This window comes from Lemur catta, chromosome 17, assembly GCF_020740605.2.
Source record: "Lemur catta isolate mLemCat1 chromosome 17, mLemCat1.pri, whole genome shotgun sequence".
Lineage (NCBI taxonomy): Eukaryota > Metazoa > Chordata > Mammalia > Primates > Lemuridae > Lemur > Lemur catta.
The window spans coordinates 33,474,939-33,495,817 of NC_059144.1; positions in this window are offsets into that span (position 1 = coordinate 33,474,939).

Sequence of the window (20,879 nt, forward strand, 5' to 3'; positions counted from 1 at the left end):
GATGTAGGATGTTTCATTTTTGCCTGAGGAAATGAAGACAAATGAAAGGGCTGACTAAATAAAAAGTCAAAATATATTTTATAGCCGTGTATAAATTCAAACATGAAAGCATTTAGTCATTCATATTACAGGCTGAAAAGCCCTCCTGGCCCGGCATTAGAAGAAGAAATTGTATGTCTTAATTATCTTGTGGGCCTTATTAAAATTGCAAGCTTGTTTCTCTCTGCTATGTGTACTGAGAACCACTTCTCACAGCTCAATAAATAATAATGGCATCATAATTGAGAGATGGGCACTTAGAAGTTTCAGGAGATAATATCCCATGGGAGGGGGCATCTATATATGGGAATAGGAATTTTCCCTCACCTGCCAACAAGCTTGCCTACGTGAGCAGACAGTATTTTACATCTTTCAGGGAGTTTGGAAAGTTTAAACATTGGCATTGCAGTTGTATGCCTGCAATGATGAAAATTAGATTAGGAATATCTGTAACTGTTTTATAGCTGCCAAGTTATATTGGAATGCAGAAATAACACTAAGGTGTTTAAATAATTAGACTGGTGGTATAGGGAAAATAGGAATGGGTAAATAATTTCTTGGTAGTCTTAGTTTCAGGTTAGCACAGATTTAAGATTAGCATATCAGATGAAGGTCATTTAGACCAATTTCCTTGTTTCATAGATAAGCGTGTGTAGACGTGAAGAAAGTAAGTCCTCCTTGTACTATTTTATCACCCAATGTGCAATTTATACCTGTGAAAAATAGGCTTTCAATACCAGATATCCCCTTGCCTTGAGTAATAGAAGGATTCTATTGATGGATCCTTGGGTAACATGTTTTCCCATTCCTAAAATCTCCATGAAACAAACAAATAAATAATTCTGTCCTTTCTTTTAAGCCCAAGGATGTTAAACAGGTAAATGCACCATAAACAATTATGCATTTAATATCTTTTAGAAGCTGGAATAAAATCAGGGGGCTTTGCCCTAGCAACCACCGAATCCCCACCCCCAGAGGGTCTATGGATAGAATTTTGGGGATCTGAGAACTGGGATTGAGGGGAAATTACATTTTTATTCTGTCAAAAGACAAAATTACAATAAATTTAGTTTAAAGATCTTAATTGGATTTTATTTGTGTTCTAGAATTGGGCAACACCTTATTTTATAAAATAGAACCAGTGTTCCTTTGAGCTGAGCAGCGGAGGTGGGCTTTATGAACAGAAAAAGGCTGAGAAAAGTAGAAACAAAACAAAAAATGAGTTGGTTTTTTCAAAGTTACTTTCCTTGTAAAGGTTAAAGCAGAGGGAACTTATCATGCCAGCTAAAACTAACCTATCTGGGGATTTGGCCATTATCTCTCTTTCTCCTGATTTTTTGAAGGTCAGATACACAGCCTTGCTTTGGCTTAGGGGAGCAGAACTTCAGCACGAGTTTGGTCTATTGGGCATAGTGCAAGAGCTCAATCCAAACTAATAGCCTCTTATAAATTTTATTTAACTATTCTCACCCCAAATAGGGTACTTCTTTCAGTAGTGAGTATGAGCAACAAGCCACAGTATTAGGACATAGATATTTTCATATTGAATGACAGTTGTTATAGTATCTTAAAATATTATAGTAGTTAAGAGATTCATTAAAATTTACTGGACACACACTCAGTAATTAAAAATATATGTTCTACAAAAAAAGTATATATGTGTATCACAGATCTGTTTTTAAAAAGAACATTGATAAGAATTGGCTTTCTTAGAATTTCTACATATTTTACCTTATCCTTTTAAAAATATTATTCTGTAAAGGGTTTTTAGGCTTCACTGGGTTCACAAAAGGGTTTGCAAACCCTTATACTAAGTAATACTTTAAGATGTTGAGGTTTTGTTTATGTTTTTTAAGAATTTTTTCCAACTATGTAGCTTTGAAACCAGTTTTAACAATGTTTTCTTCTTAATTCAAGCTATTATGCTCATTGACATTGGTTTCCTATGGCTGCCCCCGTTAGAATGACAGCTTAAGCTTTTTGTAGAAATTTTTATTATCACCTTTAAAATAATTAGAATCTTGTTTTATCCAATGGATAGGTCATTATTTTTTAAAGAATAAATTTCATGTCTTATCAAAATGGACTTTAAAGTGGGCTTCCAAAGCTCCTCCTAATTTAATACTGGAGTAATTCCCAAACTTCATCAATTATTAGTCAAGATCTGATGGTGCATAAAGGTCAAGCAATACTACTTTTAAATCTGCAAGAAATCATGCTAAGGCACACAACTTTTTTTTTCACTTTATTCCTAAGTAGATTTAGTAATTAAGTAAGTTATAGTTGTTTATGAATTATGTATAAATTACCCGTGTACATCAAAGCACCACAAAACTATATGTTGTTTGGACATAGAATCTTTCTTTCCTTGATTTAAAAAATAATGATGCTGAAAATGTTGCTGAAGTGAATTAGGATTTAATCTTAGCAAATACTAGCCAGGATATTATGAATCAAACATGTAAATAATTTAAAAATTAAGAATAATCTCTCAGATAGCAATTCTGCATCAGGTTGAATTTTTAACAGTTTGCATAGTTTTATCCAGAGATCAAATGTCTAGGCCTGGGGAATAGGAGTCAGATGGCACAAGCCAAATTGAAATGTGCAAATCAAGCAACCTTTGACATACTACTTACTTTTTACTCCTGATGTGAGTGCAGGTTGGGGGTCTTATAAAATATTTTTCCTGAGGCAATCCTCTGGAAAGGCAAGGTGTAGCTGCCAGGGCTTTGGTTCTTTAAATTTCAGTTTGCAAATAACCCACTAGTACTTTTTTTCTTCTGTGGTCACTGTGGGTCTTCTGAACATGTGGTAGCTGTGACATAGTAGAGGCAAAGTGATCACACATCATTACATAGTACATACGTGATTATTTATGCCTTCACAAACACAGTGTAAGTTACAAGCAATTATTTTTCTGTCTCCTTGATGTAATTACACTATAATCTACAGGGACATGTAATTGCATAGATGGGTTCTGCACTGAATTACGCAGCTCTCGGGGGCTCTGTGAGACCATGGGAGCCTTTTACCAGCCAGCAGCTGGGCGGTCTCTTTGTATAAACCTGGTGGCCTGAATATGGGTTAGGCTGGGGGGAGAGTTGCAACCCAGATGTGATACTGGGCCACCAAGTAAACTGCCTCAAGGTTAGAAAGCCTGTCTGTTTGACATCCCAACTTCACCAAATGGCCCCTTTATTTCCTATGCTCGGATTAGGAAATATCTGTAGGAGAAAAGGAAGCTCCTGTAGAAGCAAAATTTTCGTTGGTGGAAAATTTCTTTAGGATTCAGGAATCTTCTATTTACCATTGTCAGATTCTATAGACCTAATAAATGCATAATACTTTAAAATTTAGGAAGCTTTATACTAATATGAGTGCTCAAAGAAATTGATGAATTGGTTTAGTATGACAAAATACAAAATAAATATTACATGTCTCTTACTTTTTAAATAAGGCACAGCCAACCATAAAAGCAGTGCGTTAAATACACAATTGGATGATGTGGTAATTTACTGCTATTTCTAGTGTGTCATCTAGAAAGGAGCAAATTTTAATTGTTTAGCTATTTATTAAGTGCCATCTAAGGTAGTCACAGAGGTGCTAAGAATTTGTCCAAGTGGGAGTCAGAGACATTGCTAAAGAGGCTGCTTTAAAGCTTCGGTGATCCTCTGGGAAGAAAGCAAGAATGACATATGTGAAAATCATTTATTCCTGTCTCTCTGGCTGATCCTCTGTTAGGGGAACTGAGGTTTTCACTGGCCTTCACTTGGCTTGATGATCTATTCAGGTTCATGGATGCTGTGAGCAAATGTATTATTTGCATGCTTCTTGTGGGTATATGTGTCTCACTACACGCCTGAATTCTTGTAAAGTCAAATGAATTTGTTTGGAACAAGAAGGTCTTCTTTAGAAAAAAGATTTGTAGGAGAAGTCTGTGGAATTAGAACTACAGTGATGATATCAGATTGAATCTTGTGCATAAAAAGGCAAAAATCCATGTTTGATTAGCATTTACTGTCAACTCTCAAGTGTGTAGTTACATTACTAGATTTTCCACATGGATGTAAATTTCTGGAGCTATTTTCCTTAAAGTGATTTGAATAAAAGGAGTATTTGATGAGTTTCAAAATTAGCATGCTTAAAAGAAGGCTAGTTTGAAAACTTATCTTTCTAATGAGTCTTTATTTGATAAACAGGGCATTTTTTTCTGTTTTACTAATGTATATTAAATTTTTTCTATTCTATTCGTCTGGTTTCTTCTAGTACATTTTAATGATTTATTTCCTTAACAACAAACATACATAGATAGGTGGATAGATATATAAAAATAGTGAAATCCCTTTATTGAGTTTTATTATTAAACATGTATGGGACAACATTTCTAAATTGACTACCTCCTTCACATATTATATTGCCTTAACTGAGATTGAGTAATTTGTAAAGGAAAGAAATTTATTTCTTGGCTGGGTACAGGGGCTCGTGCCTGTAATCCTAGCACTCTGGGAGGCCAAGGCTGGAGGATCACTTGAGGTCAGGAGTTCGAGACCAGCCTAAGCAAGAGCGATACCCCATCCCTATAAAAACAGAAAAAATTAGCCAGGCATGGTGGCACGCACCTGTAGTCCTAAATACTGGGGAGGCTAAGACAGGAGGATCACTTGAGCCCAGGAGTTTGAGGTTGGAGTAAGCTGCTACTACACTCTAGCCAGGGCAACAGAGCAAGACTGTCTCAAGAAAACAAAAAACAAATAACAAACACCTGAAATTTATTTCTTATAGTAATGGATGCCGAGAAGTCCAAGGTTTAGTGGCCACATCTAGTTAGGGCATCACAGGGTGGGGGAGACAGAGCATGCTAGCTCAGGTCTCTCTTTCTCTTCTTATAAAACCACTAGTTCTATTCTTGTGATAACCTATTAATCCATTAATCCATTAATTTATTAATCCATAAATAGATTAACTCATTCAATAGCAAAGACCCCTTATGACCCAATCGCTTTCTAAAGGTCCCACCTCTCAATACTGCCACATTGGGGGTTAAGTTTCAACTTGAGTTTCAGAGGGGACAAATATTTATACCACAGCACATATCAATCACTTTTCGCTGGTTCAGATTTTTTTCTCCAGAAATGTCCATCAGAAAATTCTCTGAAATAATTGAGAAGTCAATGTATATCATATTATTTGGGCACTTGGATGGTTAGCCACCACAAACAGTTCTAAACCTGTGATCAGCATTGCCTTCTAAGCTTTAAATTTCTTATTGTGTAATGGTTTCCTTAACCCTAAAGTCACTCACTAATAGGGCATGTATTTCTGATTATTGCAAGCTTGATTTGTCTCACTGTAGGCCATGGTTCCTCACAGTGGTGCACACTTGTGGAATGCAGGCTGTAGTCATGGTTTTTGACCCTGCAAATGTTGCATTGTCCTCCTCTAACCTGGGTGCTAAGCTTTATTTAGGTTGTGATGGATTTGGGGTTTTGTGAAATATTTTGAGTTTTGGATGTTGCGTTTGATGGCACTACAATTTAAGGGCCTCCAGTAAAATAAATCATGGATTCTGATGATCTATGGTTTCGTGTGGTATATAAAGGTCAATTTCCCGCTCCCATGTAGGAATTCAAGTGTGTTCTAATTACGTAGGAGGCAAAGCTCTCCCTGTTTGTATGGATATTATTAAGGACTGAGTTAAATGCAGGTTATATTTTCCTCCCCAAATCATGTTATTCTGTAACTATGTCTCCATTGTAATTTGCAGAATTTATTGAGTTGTCAACAGAAAAAGATATTTTAAATATTTGCCTGTTAGCTGATGCCAAAAATCATAGCTTCGCAGCTATTATACCACAAGAGGTTTATTTGCTTCCCCGTTACAGGCTCATTCCCAATTTTATTAAAACTTTTCAACTGTAGGAATTGGAATTCAATATTCCTTATATCCTTTTTGTATGTGTATAGGTTTGTTTGTTTTTGTCCGTTTCTCCTAGAGTTGGACTTCATGTTATTATACTTTCCAAGGACCTGAATTCATACTTGTAATTTGGGCTAGTTTCCTTAGCCCAAACTAAAGTAATATTAAAGCAAAATTGGAGATATCCCAAACAGGCAATAAAATGGAGGGGCATGTCTTGGTTAAGCTATCTAGTGGGAGGAACTATGGCTATATGGAAAAAGAACACGTGGCCTGGGGCTGTGCTGTCCATTATGAGAGCCACCAGCCACACATGGCTGTTGGGCACTTGAACTATGTTATGGTGTGTCCGAATTGAGATATGCTCTAAGTGTCAAATATACACTGACTTTGAAGATTTAGTATGACAAAAGAACATAAACTATCTCATTAACAATTATTTAAAATTATGACTTAGAATAATATTTTGGAGGTATTGATTAAATAGAACATACTATTAACATTAAAAATAATTCACCTGAGTATTGTCACTTTTTTTTAATGTGGTGAATGGAAAATCACATATGTTGCTCACTCATATTTCTATTGGACAGCACTGATCTAGAGGTGAAATAAATGGGCTTTATTGGAAGTCCTTGATTCTCTTGCCAGCACAGTTTGGCTCCAAATGAGACATATAATTATAAAAGTCCTCAGTTTCTTCATCTGCGAAATGGGGATAATAACACTTCCCACTTCTTGATGTCATAGGGAAGCAGTTGTAAGGTTTAATGACCCTGAGCTTGTAAAATGCTGAGTTCTTTGGATCTGCTAGAGTGAAACTAACTTTTTTATAAAAATTCCCTGGGGATCAGACTCTGTGAATAAACAAATAGGCTGCATGGGAAAACACCCACACACTCATATAGCTTTGGTCCATTTTTCCCTTTGGTGGATTTATAGTGGCTACAAACAGCAGGAAAAAAAAAATCATGAGCTAAAAAGTGGTAAATGCACTGCTGTCAGGCTTGGCTAGGCTTTGTATGGCCCAAGTATCTATAACTCTAAAGATATCCCTCCTAGGCTGATAATTGTTGAAGCTGTAGGGACATGGGGCATGGTGGTTCAGTTTATATATGTATATGTGTACATACATATACACACATACATATACATATGTATACACACATATACTTGATATATTTGAAATGTTCCTGATATAAATGTTTTAAATAAATAATGATCATTCTACCTTATTGAATCCCCTTTATTTTATTTCTTTTGTGCTTTATGCTGATGATCTCCTTCACAATAAATCATACGCACACAGTCATTCTGCCAAACAAATATCTTTGCCCTGAACTTAAGGTTAGAACAAGCCTTTCTTCCCCTCCATGATTTCAGAGCAAAAGGATCACAAAACATACATGGATAAATGAACCAGGATGAGTAAATGAACCAGGAAAAATAGATGAAAAACCTCATCCTAATTTTTGCTCCCTAACTTTTATTGTTTTAATAGTTATGATTTAATCTCTGGATTGCTCTCCCTCCCATTCGAAGCCAAGGGTTTTGTTTCCCCCCCCCAATCTCAGAACTGACGATGTGGATATGAGACATGCTTGTTTTGAAGCACCACGGAGCTTTATGTTGCCAAGATGGATCCAGGTTCTTCCTGAAACACAGGAAGCACAAAGTATTTTCATCCTCTGAAGAAGCAGCCTCCTGACCTGCTGGAGCCAGTGCAGTCATGCTGAGTGGTCTATGTTTTCCTGTTCCTTTGCTTTGTACAACGTGGAAGTCTTGTTTGATGTCTAAATATGAGGATGCTGTAACTCTGGCATGCTAAAGCCTGAATTTATATCCGTAATTGTCACATCCTTTATTAGGAGCTATGTACTCGCACCATTGTGATAGGCTTTTTTGGGAATATATCGATGTCAGCAATTATATTTTTATGTGTTGATCTCAGGCATAGCTCTGAAATATCCTCTGAAGGATGACAGCATAGTCAAAGGTTGGAGGAGAAGATTGTGCATGTGTGTGTGTGTTTGATATGATAGTAGAATAATAATCTGAAGTCATATAGTTAAGTGGTGATAATCATATAATATACCCTAGCCAAAAGCTTTAAGAAAATTCAAGAGATAATATAATTCTGTCCACTGTCTTCTAGTAAGCAAGTAATTACTATTCCCATTTTACAAATGAAAACCCTAAAACCCAGAGAAGTTAAGTGGCTTGGCTGAGTCACACAAGTTTTGGGGAGTGGGAGTAGGAGTGTGGGTGCTATATTTACCTTCATGAGAGAGTATTGGCCACTTAAGGATATTAAGGAAAGTAGTAATTTTAAACAGAGAATAGTAGCTATCAGTTGAATCTATCACTTGCCTAACCCTTAGAATTGCCATTGGAGGTGGGCCAAGGGGTAGAGACAGAAGCATCAAGCGCATTTGCTATAGGTGGTGGTAGATCCAATGACTCTTTTGGTTCATAAAAGAAATCAAAGCTGAACAACTGTTTTATTGAATGGGAAAAGCTCAGGGGCTTAAGCAATCCCCCATAGGCACCCTGGTGCTGCGAACATCCAGGATATGATCCAGGTACTCTGAGGACCCACCATGGGGACCAGCCAGGACTGCTCTGCCTGGCAAGCAACAATGATGAGGGCTGAGCCTGGCAGGGTAGCTGTGCCTGGCTTGGGTTGATGTCAGTATTAGGGGAAAACACAGTGACATGGAGGTCCCCAGAATGCCACATCAGATTGGTGGCAAGGAGCCAAGGAGAATAGAAATGTATGAGCACGTGTGTTATTCTAGCTGGTTGTCTTTGCAGTGGGCTGTAGGCGAGGCCTGAGGACACATATGACAACCAAAAATTGTGTCTGTTTGTAGGGAGAGATCCAGCCTAGACATATACAAGGTTTGGATAGTAGCAAAAAGAACCAAAAGATCTCAGTCTACTTGGAGAGATGGAGAAGGAACTACAAGATCCCAGGGACAGTTTTACAGAAAAAAGGTATTTCAGTTTCTAATTTGTTTCTACTGAAAGCTGAAACTGAGACAAGAATTTGGGTGCAAATTGATTTATTTGGAAGTAGGTCCCAAACATTAGTGAGAGCAGGCAAGAGAGGGAGGAGGGAAACACACTGTAAGGGTGTCTTATCAAGGGTTCCTCTGTAGGCAGTGGGGCTTGGTTCCACCAGGACTTCCTGAGAAATAGACACAATGCCTCCCAGAACTGTCCACGTGAAAGGCAGGAAACTGGAGCACTTATCCATTGGCTCCTGTTCCCATTGCTGGAAGGTTTCTTCCAGGGACTATGTATGTACCTGAAAGCCAGCATTTGGGAATTCTCTGGGGCAGAGAGCTAGCAGACACATGCTGGTATGCTTGAGGTGGGACCACATAGGGGCTAGGTAGGTCTGAACTCATTTGGAAGTCTTCACTGCATACCCAATTGCCACTGGAGGTGAGCCAAGGAGTAGAGATGGAAGCATCAAGCGCATTTGCTCTAGGTCGTGGAGGATCCAGTGACTCTTTCCGTTGATGAAAGAATAAAAAGCCAAACCGATACAGAGAAGATCATTTTAAAAAGCTCAATGATATGAAAGAGCAAGGGCGATTTTAGAAATTTAAGAAAGTCTGTGATCTCAGAGCACAGGATGTGTAAAGTGGAGAGTCAAGAAAAAGCTGGATATCATAAACACAATACAGATGTTGAAGAATCTCAGAGTCATTCTATGGAGTTTATATTTTATTTTTCTAGAACTCAGAGCCTAGGTCAATAGTGTCCAAAGTGGAGTTTCTTAATTATATATTTTTATCATAAAAAGGAATTAAATTGAGCTTAACAACTATTTAGTATACGGCTGGACTATAGCACCCTTAGTTCGTTCGGTAGCCACATGTGACAGGGAGGAAGCTTGTGGAAAGGGTGGGGGCTCTACAGGGCAGCGTGGCTGCCAGGAACGTCCTCCCCTGTGCACGCTCAGAGCCTGTTTGGATGTGTTGTTGGTTAAGTGCACCTGGTTAGGGGGTTCCTGGATTTAATTACTGGTTTTCATTGAACTTCTCATAAAACAGACAAGAGCATAGAAGAGGATTTCTTGCAAAGGACCATGACCTTGAGGATAATACCAATGAAGCAATGAGGAGAACACAGCAGTGCCAGCAGCACTGACTTTATCCTACTCTTAGGGAGACTGCATCATCAATCATAGCATGACATTATAAACAATGAAATAATCAAGTACGGCAAGAAGTAGGTCTTAAAAAAAAAAGCACAAAAATAGAAATGATCAAGAAGACAGTGTAGAGTGCAGAATTAAAGCCACTATTACTAAGAATGTAACTCAGGTCACCACACTTTAAGAGGACATTGTTTCTTGAGATGTTAGCTACTGATAGCATGAAACTATTTTAGATATAAAGCTGTTTGAAAATAGGATGTTATTTCAAATTCTTTTTCATATTTCTTCACTTTGTTTTATGCATACAATATATTGGTATTTGTACATAATTTATACATTCATATATGTATACATTCATATACATAAAACAAATACATATACATATAAATGAATACATATACATATATGTATACACACATATATATACGCACTGATATATATATATATATATGTTTTAGCTACATGCTAAGTTCCCCCACCCCCAGCCACCCAGTATCAGACTCTGAGACAAGGACTAGGGCAGGTAGTTTGCTTGGGAGTGATTTCAGAAAGGATACATGAGAGAGTGAGAAAGTGAGACAGGGAAGAGAGAAATGCCAATACAGGGTGTGGGCACAGTGGGCAACTAGTGCTCAATCGTGTTGGGGACCTCATCAGAAGGACCATGTAGAATGAATCCCAGAATTGCTCACTGAGGCTAGGACTGCTGGGGTACTTTGCACTGACTCACATCCCTCATTGGTTGAGGTTTACCCCTGGAGGCATTTAATCACTGGCTTTTCCAAGCTGCCCCTCCATGAGAGCTGTTCAAGAAAGAGGGACTTGGGGAAAGCCCTCAGGCAGCGAGCAGAAGACGTGGTGCCTGTGGTGGGAAGTTGTGTCAGGGTGCTGCGGGGTATTCTCCCAAGCCCTGAGGAAAGTGGACTTGAGCTAAGTGGATGTGAGGCAGAACATCAACAGCATCAACCACAGTCTGTCTAGAAAATATATCAAGATTAATGTTCTAGGTGAAGGAGGTGCTGTAGAAGGGGCACATGACAGACTGAGGTGCTCAGAATTGGAATTTAGAAAGGTCTCCTGGACAGCAGCGTGATGATGGGTGTTTTGTAGGAATAAGAAACAGGGGATAGAAATAAGAGACAGGATACAAGAGACCTCTTTGGAAGAGGTTGTGACAGTCCAAGTGAACACCGGGGATGTACCAAAGGGGCCAAACCTAGAGATACGTACGACTTGAAAGATGCAGGTGGTAGTGGCTGATTTGATGTTGGAGGGTGAAAGAAGAGGCTATAGGATGATTCTCTGATTTTGATTCGGGCAACTTGGTCGATAATGGCAAGAAGGTGAAGAGGGAAGAGGAGGTGGGACCACTGTATAGTGGGCTCGGTGTGAACAGATTCGGTGTGACATGTCAGAGGCTATCTAGGAATAAACAGCTGCTAGAGGGTTGGACAGAGGCATCTGGATAATGAGAAAGAGTCCTCACATTTTTGAAACGAGGCATCTGGATTTGTATCACTTTTAATATCCTTTCAAGTCTGATAATCTAATATCCTAACTCCAAATAACCACGGCCTTTCATTATAGATTCAGTCAGTCCAGGAGTTAGGCCTAGCAAAAGCGCTCATCAAAATGATTACTATCACTTTTCAAATGAAAATATTTTCTCTCTATATTTCAACATAATTAAAAAACGTTCCAACCTGCTGAATTGAAAAATAGCAGCTTCAGCTGCAGCATACCAAATTTAAGGCCATCCTTTTCCAAATATTAGAACCTAATGCAAATGAAAAATATCTTGCCCGTGTTTAAATTTTGTTACTTGGTCCACAAAAAAGATGATTTAATTCTTCTGTTAATTCTGAGGGTGCTATATGTAGTATAAACTTTATATGTGCACAAATCGTGTGAGAAATCTTACTAAGATGCAGGTTTGCTTCAGTGGGTCTGGGGCCGAGGGCCTGAGAGTCTGCATTTATAATAAGCTCCCAGGTGAGGTCAGTGCTCCTGATTCGGAGGTTCATAGGATATAAAAGAGACAAAATGAGACATTCGTGCAATCAGATTTTCTTTGGATAAAAGCCCAACTGTCTGATTTCAGGCAATACATCTACCTGAATCCATTTTCTCTCACTGTGTAATGAAGTGATCATCACCAGCTGCTATGGACCTTATTGAGTAAAATATTGGGCCATGTGAGCCTGGAAGATCAGAGAGAAATTCACAGAAAATGATATGTAGAAAGTAGACACATGAATGCATGGAATGGAGTAATATGAAAAAAATTGGAAATTATACAAGAACAAGTAGGAACAGATGAATGGTGCATTGAAGAAAATTAGTAAACTTTTTATTTATCTATTTTTGGAAAATACTTGTGCATTTATTTCCTATGAATTGAAGAGGAAAAGAGAAAGTATGGGAGGACAGAGAGCAAGAAAAAAACAACTTCCTAAGAAAGGCAATTCCTGCTATGCTATTGATTCCCTAAAGGTAGTTTTCAGCCAGCACAGATGTATATAAAATTTACCTGCTCTGTTTTATTACAATGGAAAACATTTGGCTTTGTTTTTAGAGATTCTAAATCCAGCTCACTGGAGTGGGCCAAGTCTATGCATTTTAAATAAGCACGTTAACCATGTGTCGATTTGGAACATAGTTTAAGAAGTGCTGCTAAGACCCTAGGAGCAAGGGAAGACAATGTAGACTATTTAAAGCCAAAAAGATATAGTAGAATCAATGAAAAAGCACTTTGGGCAGTCTTAAGTTTAAAAGTGCTTCCAGAAAAGGGTCTAGGCACCATTATTGAATTTAACCCAAGAGACATTCTTACAGAAGTTTGGAGTAGTGTTGCTTAAATTTAATGTGTGCACAGCAAGACCTGGGGATCTTGCTAAAATGCAGATTCTGACTGAGAAACGCTGGTGGGGCCTGAGACTCAGCATTTCTTATGAGCTCCCAGGTGATGCTGATACTGCTGGTCTTTGAACCATACTGTGAGCAACAAGGATTTAGAAAATGAGATGAAAGAAGATTATTAAAGCCCTCAGAAGTCTGGCCACTTAAAATTTACTTAGAGAAATAAAGTAATGCTGGCTGGAATTTGCACTCATGCCATTAAACACACAATGATAAGGAATATTCGTTTATCAATTTACCATGGAATTGTTGCTAAGAATGACAATAGACAGGGCTAAAGAGTGACTCAAGGGTCAAAGTCAGTGCAAATGGTCCAGGAGGGAAGACAGGGCAACGTGTGTGTAGCCAAGGCGAGATAAGGAAAGGTGGGGGTTTAATTCTTGACAAGTGAGCAGAGTTGCTGTAGAGACCCTAGACAGAGCATAGCTTCATTCCTTCTCCTCTGGCAATCCCTGTTTCTAGTTTAGCTGCCATAGATGAATAAAATATGATCATGATGGGACAAGCGGCAAACACATCTCTAGCGTCCCCTGGCTGACACAGAAAGAAAGGGACCCCTGAGGTCTTAGAGTCAGAAGAGACTTAATTGAGAACTAAGTTGCTGACTGGCAACCAAAAAAAAACCTCTCATTCAATTTCTTGCTTAGGAAAGGAGGAGCACATGGAAAGAGTTGATTTTCTATAAAAGCGTGTCTTAAGACAGCAGTCCCCAACCTTTTTGGCATCAGGGATGGGTTTCATGGAAAACAATTTTTCCACGGACCGGGGCCTGGGGTTATGGGGTTGTGGGGAGGCGGAGCTCAGGCAGCGATGGGAGCAATGGGGAGCGGCTGTAAATACAGATGAAGGTTGGCTTGCTCGCCTGCCTGACACTCACCTCCTGCTCTGGGGACCCATTCCTAACAGGCCACCGACCAGGGGTGGGGGACTGCAGTCTCAAGAGACAGTCATTCAAAGAAATACAACCAAAAGAATCCAGGGTTTTTTTTTTTTTCTTGATTGCTTGGTCCTTTTTGAGATGCTAACCAAATAAATACATGCAGGTGGGGTGGGGTGGGGTGGGTGTGGGGTGGTGGGTGGGCAGTGTCAGTATGAATAATGAGCGCCATTAAGAAAAGACAATCATAAACATAACTGAAGAAAAATAGAAAGAAAATGGAGGGAAAGAAAGTCAACACTAAATAAAGAATTAAAGAAGCAAAGAGAAAATTAAGGTTATGGTGTCCAAGTGACTCATAGAGCTACAAAAATGTTAAAACAATAAGCAAATGGACTTCAGTTAGTTAAATGCTGGAATGCAACTGAGAAAAGGTGAGAAATCAGTTCTGATCAATAAGTTCATTAAGATTGTCAAAGTAAAAATGAAGAATTTAGATTAGGAACAGAAGAATTCCCCATTTATATCCAAGTAACCATAGCAAAATATTTCATACAAAGTATAAGTTGGTGTGGGGCTTGCTAACCAAAATATTTGAATTGAAAGTTGAAGCTGTAACCATATTAAGGAAAGTAAACAGCTCTGACCATTATGTCCTTTGTCAGAGTGTCAGAATCCTTTGCTGACAATCTAATGGGTTCCTTTCAAATACTTATTTTGCATCCAGGAATGTAAATCCCTGAAAAATAAATAGCTGAAGTTACCCAAGTAAATTAGCCCCTTCTGAACAGGTTGATATGAAAGTATTTTCTCACTCATCTATGCTGAAATCTTTTTGAAATCTTGTAAATAATGAATGCCAAAAATCAAACGCTATGAATTGGATCCTAACTGAAAATAGCTTTTTATATGCAAGCTTTTAAATTAACATTTTTACCTAATATGTATAGAAAGTTATTTTTTAAAAAACACAGTAAAAACAAAATTATTTGAAAAATAGTAATGATTTCTGATAATATCCTTCTAATCAAATTTTGAAAACATTTTTTGGTCTACATTTTCAAAGACATTCATTTCTATGTCTGCAGTATAATTTATAATTTTTTTTCTATTTTTCTGGAAACTTTGTAATTTCTTTTCAGTGTGACAGTTCTCATTAATTTCTCCTATTAATAAGTGTCATGTATTTTAAACTGAAACTTCCAGAAAGTTTTGTTTTTTAATTTATATAGAACAATAATAGAGAAATGTGAGATTATTATTATTTTGTACACTTCTGCAGAACTATGAAATATGTTTAAATACCTTAAAGATTGGGATGTTTGGAACAACCTTTTGAAGATTTATAAAGTTAACTAGAATTGCTCTTCTAGAAAATTCCATCAGATTAATGTATTTTTTCCAAAATATGAAATATATCTGAGTTATAAATATCTCTTAATTTTATCCTCTTAATTTCTCATTCCAGCCTGTTAGAAATCAGTACTGATATGAAATTAATAGTGTGTACATTCTAAGAGGAAAAGATTGAGTTATTCTCATCTCATATGACTTGATTAAACACCTTCTTGTGGGCATTGCTGTGCCAGGCACATTGCAAAATGAGTTAATCAGTCATGGCCTGATTAGATCTTGTAGCCTTTATAGAAATGCATTCCGTAGCACAGTAACAGGGTAGGTCTGAAAACAGTTCTTCCCTAAACATTGGGTCTAAGCAATGTATTCTTACCACTACTGCTGGGTGCTTTTGGCCCATTGATTCATTCAATAAACATTGGCAATGTCCTTGAGTCAACCCTGTATTATGCTCTTGTATATGAAATAGTCCTGGGATGAGTTCATATTTTAATGGGATTGATACATAAACAACAAATAATTAAATACCTTGGGCACCATAATAAGTTATCTATAAATGCTGGGAAAGTCAAAGACCTAACTCCATCTGGCAGAATTTTTCTCAACAAAAGTGTCATTTGAAATGAGTCTTGAAGGGCAAATAGGGAATTTGTCAGGCACAGAAGGGGGAGAAAACAAGCTTGAACATTAATTGTCAAGTTTTGGAAAGAAGCCAGTGTGGGTGCAGTGTAAGGAATGGAAAGGGAAAGTGGTAAAAGCTAAGGCTCTGTAGTAAATAGGGCTTAGATTACAGAAGGAATTGTAGACCAGGTATATAAGTGAGAGTTATGAGTTACAAACAACAGTTTGAAACCAATTCCATGGAAACCCAGGGAGGAGAGATTTTCAAAAAGGAGGGAGTGGAAAAGTATGACAAATGATGCTGAGAGAATAAGTGACGATTGAAATTGGACCACAAGATTCATCAGTGACTAAAGCTCTGTTACCATAGTGATAGAATATTCTGTGGAAGAGTGATTTTCAAAGTGTGGTCCATATACCAACACCATCTAGAAGCCTGTTAGAAATGAAGAATCTTGAGCCCATTCCAGACCTACTGCATCACAAACGCAGGGATGGGGCCCCAAGATCTGTGTTGTAGAAACTCTCCAGGGAATTCTGATTCATGCTCATTTGAGAACTACTGTTGAAGTGTAACTAGGAAAGGATTTCTGTGGCTTGGGATAGAAAGAAGTAAGAACAGAAAGAGTAGATTGCCTTTTCAATAAGTTTGTCGGAGGAAAAAATGTAAAAAATGGTAGTTTGGGTTAGAAATGGCGTTAAGGAAGCATAATGACCCGTTATGTACTTCACTTGTTGATGACTTTTAGTTTTCCTAATGGTGTTTTTTTCTTAATTCACCAACGTTTTAACTTTTTTAAATAGTCAAATCTTTTGAGTTTTTGGTGATTATTTTCCATCACAAAACTATTCATGTATATTCTCATATTTTCTATTATTTTGACTTGGTTTTCTTTTCTTTTTTATATTTTTAAATATGTATCTAAAATTAATTTCAGGAAATACTGAGAGGAGTAGCTCTCAAGTGATATATTCTTCCCGCAAAAGCCAGTTTCCTCAAGCTTGTTTATTGACTATTTTATCTCTTAGTCATTGTTTCAAGCCACTTCATGTATCAGATATTAAGTTCTTTTTCAAAAAAATAATGTTTTATTTTTTTAATTTTTAAACATTTTTAAATTTTATTTTTTTCAAAATATTATGGGGGTATAAACATTTAGTTACATAAATTGCTTTTATACCATTTGAGTCAAAATTATAAGTGTGCCCATCCCGCAGATAGTGTGCATTGTCCCATTAGATGTGAATTTACCTATCCCTTCCTCCCTCCTCCCACTTGTTTGATTTCCAATGAATGTTATTTCCATATGTGCACATAAGTGTTGACCGATTAGTTCTGATTTAATGGTGATATATGTGGTGTTTATTTTTCCATTCTCATGATACTTCACTTAGAAGAATGGTCTCCAGTTCCATCCAGGTTAATACAAGAGGTATTAGTTCACCATTTTTTATGACTGGGTAGTACTCCATGGTATACATATACCACATTTTATTAATCCATTCATGTATTGATGGGCACTTGGGTTGTTTCCACATCTTTACAATTGTGAATTGTGCTGCTATAAACATTGGAGTGCAGGAGAAGATATTAAGTTATTATATATATTGTGTGTCTTTTACCATGGCAGACAACTACATTGATTTTTGTCTTCTTCTAAGCAGAGGTGCCACGGTATTACCTCCTGTTATGTTTATGATCAGTTAAATTCTCAGGTTGTTTTCAAATCAATTTTTTCAAATGAAGTCTCTCTTATTCAATTTTTATATAAATAACAGTTTAGATATAGATCATAAGTATATTCTAACCCATTTTCAGGCTAGGAATAAATGTGAATTCTACATCAATGATTCTCAATTATCCAAGCCGCATTTTACTTCTAGGACCCTGGTCTTCTGTATGAGTTCTTCAGGCAATATTGTTACTCACCAAAGTTTTCTTTCAGATTTTAATTTATTTTTTGCTCACATACACACCTGAATGTAGTTGGGGTAGTGAGGCCAGTTTTCAAATTACTGAAGACTCCGACCTACTCACACAGAGACAACCGTATCTGCCTTGGTTCTTGGATATTACCCCAAAAAAGGTGGTTCTTGGACTGCATTATCCAGAGAGAGGGTCAATTCTTTATCTCTCCATGGCAATAGCTGCCCTGACTAATTCCAATGGCTTTTCCAATTTGAAATATTTAACAATCATGATCAGATCAACATTTTGGAGCAATTGGCTTGCAATTGCTTCTGAGGATTAGGGTTTAGAAGGATACAATTTGGACATGGATCTGTATTTTAAAAATTTGTGAAATTAAAATTGCCTTAAAGACAGAATTTGCATTCTCTCCATATTGATATTCTAATGAGTAGCACAGTGCTTATCCCTTAATGGATGTTCCTTTAAACCTATGTTCACCATGGATGGCTGCCAATATATAATGTACAATGTATACATGATATATTTAATTTAAACTTTTTTTATCCTTTGCTAAAGATTAGCATTCTCTTTAGACTATATTCCATTGGGGAAAAATTACCTGCTATGAAAAGACACTGGATTTTTAAATATTTTTCAGATACAAATCTTTTAACAAAACTTAACACATTTGACCAAATATATTATTTTTTTTCCTAGAGTACTTTTAAAACATATATATTTGAAGGGAAAATTAATCCATCTGTTTCTGATTTCTTTACATGACTAAACTAATAAAATTGCCATTTTAAAGAACAATTTAATGGGTGTGAATTCCTTTGGGCATTTTTTGTGTGTGTGAGAGAAAGTGAAAAAGATCTTTGAGCCAAAGATTGATAGTAAATAAAGCATAAATATTAAGGTCTGCAGTTTGGATTTTGGAAACCAAGTGTATTGTTAACAACTAAACATGAGGCAGGGACATGGAGGGGAGCTGGGGAAACCCCTTTATCCACCTTCCTGAGAACGTTTAAGCATTGTTTCGTCTTTGTAAGGTATCCACAGTAGATATTTTAAAAGAATTTTGCTCAGTCACACAACTTTAAGTTTCTTATCTTCAATTTTCAAAGGAAGCATTTCTTCCTCTTCTCCATCTTTTTGGATGAATTTTACAATAGGATCTTCTAGGAAGTCACTTCTCCGTCTCCTACGGCTTTAGGGACTCTTACCTCAAAGCCTGAGAGATATTGGGTTGGGTATAGGAAAGTACCTAAAAAGGGAAATCCAGAAACCATAAGTTCACATTATTATTGAGGAAGAGGATGGAAAAAAAATCAAAGAAATGTCTTATGTTTCTAAAATACTATGGATTTCCAACATGCTTGCCCATACACTTTCTCAGAGTAACTCTAACAGTGACTAGTGATATGTGATTTAACTGGTAGAGTGCTTTAATGAGAACTGAAAGAATGTTTAGTCCTTGGTCTATCATCAACCCTATTACATTTGGTACTGCATCACCAGCTATAAAGTCTAGGAAAATCATATTGCTGTATCAAATTGAAAATCCAATGTGCCTTCAACAATGGAGCACTATTGTATGTCTATTTCCCTTTTGTAGGTATCTTAGAAATCTATGTCTTTATCACAGTGATGTTGTGTTGACAAGCTTTCAATTAATGGGTCAGAGATTTATACGACCCACTCTACATAAAATCATCTTATCATTTTTGAATCACAAAGTCAAAATGTCCATTTTAACAAACATTTCACAGATTCCTGGTACCTTTCTAAACTGGCAATTTCCTATGATTTATAAACAAACTGTACACAATATCTCAGACATTAGCACTTTCCATATCACACTGACGGAATTCCTGATACGTGTTACGATGTGTTTTTGGCAAATGAGAGTATATTTTTACTTGTTAGATTGAAATCCTTTCTTATAGCCCCAAGAATGATCAACTCTCCCAGGCTCACTAAGTTTCTGCGACATGTGAATAGTTTAATATGCAGCATGGTCATTTCCCTATTCTAAAGGTCACCTTGTAAATAAAACCATTTAGTTGAAAAAGGCCATTGAAAATACACATAACTTTCTCATAATGCTAGGAAAACACTAAACAGCAAAAGGATATGGCCCACATAATAGAGTAAATGTCATGAGTTCAGTGTTTAAAATACTCACTATTCCTAATGTATTACACTTCCAGGAAGTGTTTGATGTACTGATATATTTACTTTATGGTTTTCTTCTGATTATAAAGAAAAGTTATTCTTTTTAAATAAAGAAGTTCCCAATGATGTGAATTCAGTCAAAGAGGGAGAAATTTGTGGGTGAAGTCACTTTATAGAAGTTGTTATGTTTTCATGAAGTTCAAGTGAACTGTCACTTGAACTGTTACTCAACTGTCTAGTTCTCCCTGCAATGGCATAGTTATCCTCTGCAGCTAGTCACATCCAAACTGGAAATATTAAACAACTCTGTTGCCGACATTAGTAAGCACAGGTGTTATAGAGTTATCTTTTAGTAATAAAAGGCTTTTGGGTAACAGGAATAAAATAGACTCTAAGATGATGTTTTTAAATTAAAACATCCAGTTTGGGGTATTTGTAAGTATTTGGAGTATCTGTATTTGTACACATATTCTGACAATCAATTTATTTTGTGAGCATTTCTTGTAGTTTCTTTTATAGGACAGAGAATGTCTTCATGATAATAGAAGACTTCATCTCTTTCGTCAAAGGCTTCAGATTCAGTTTAAGTATAAATTAAAGACATCTACATCAAATTAAGTTGTAAGATTTGGATATTTATAATACTGTAGTAGTAGAATAATGAGGTTTGTTTTTTCATCTCACTTCTACATTTGCGTTGTCATTCCAAGTTGACAGTTTAGGGACTTTACATGAATTTAAAGGATGCTGCCATTGCTTAAAACAATCTTGATCTCCTTTTATGAAATTATATTTTATCTCAGGCATGATCACTTTATCAGCCTAAAGTGTGGTACGAATCATCTTCTGGAAGGGGGATTTGACCTTTGGAAAATAGTTAGGTGAT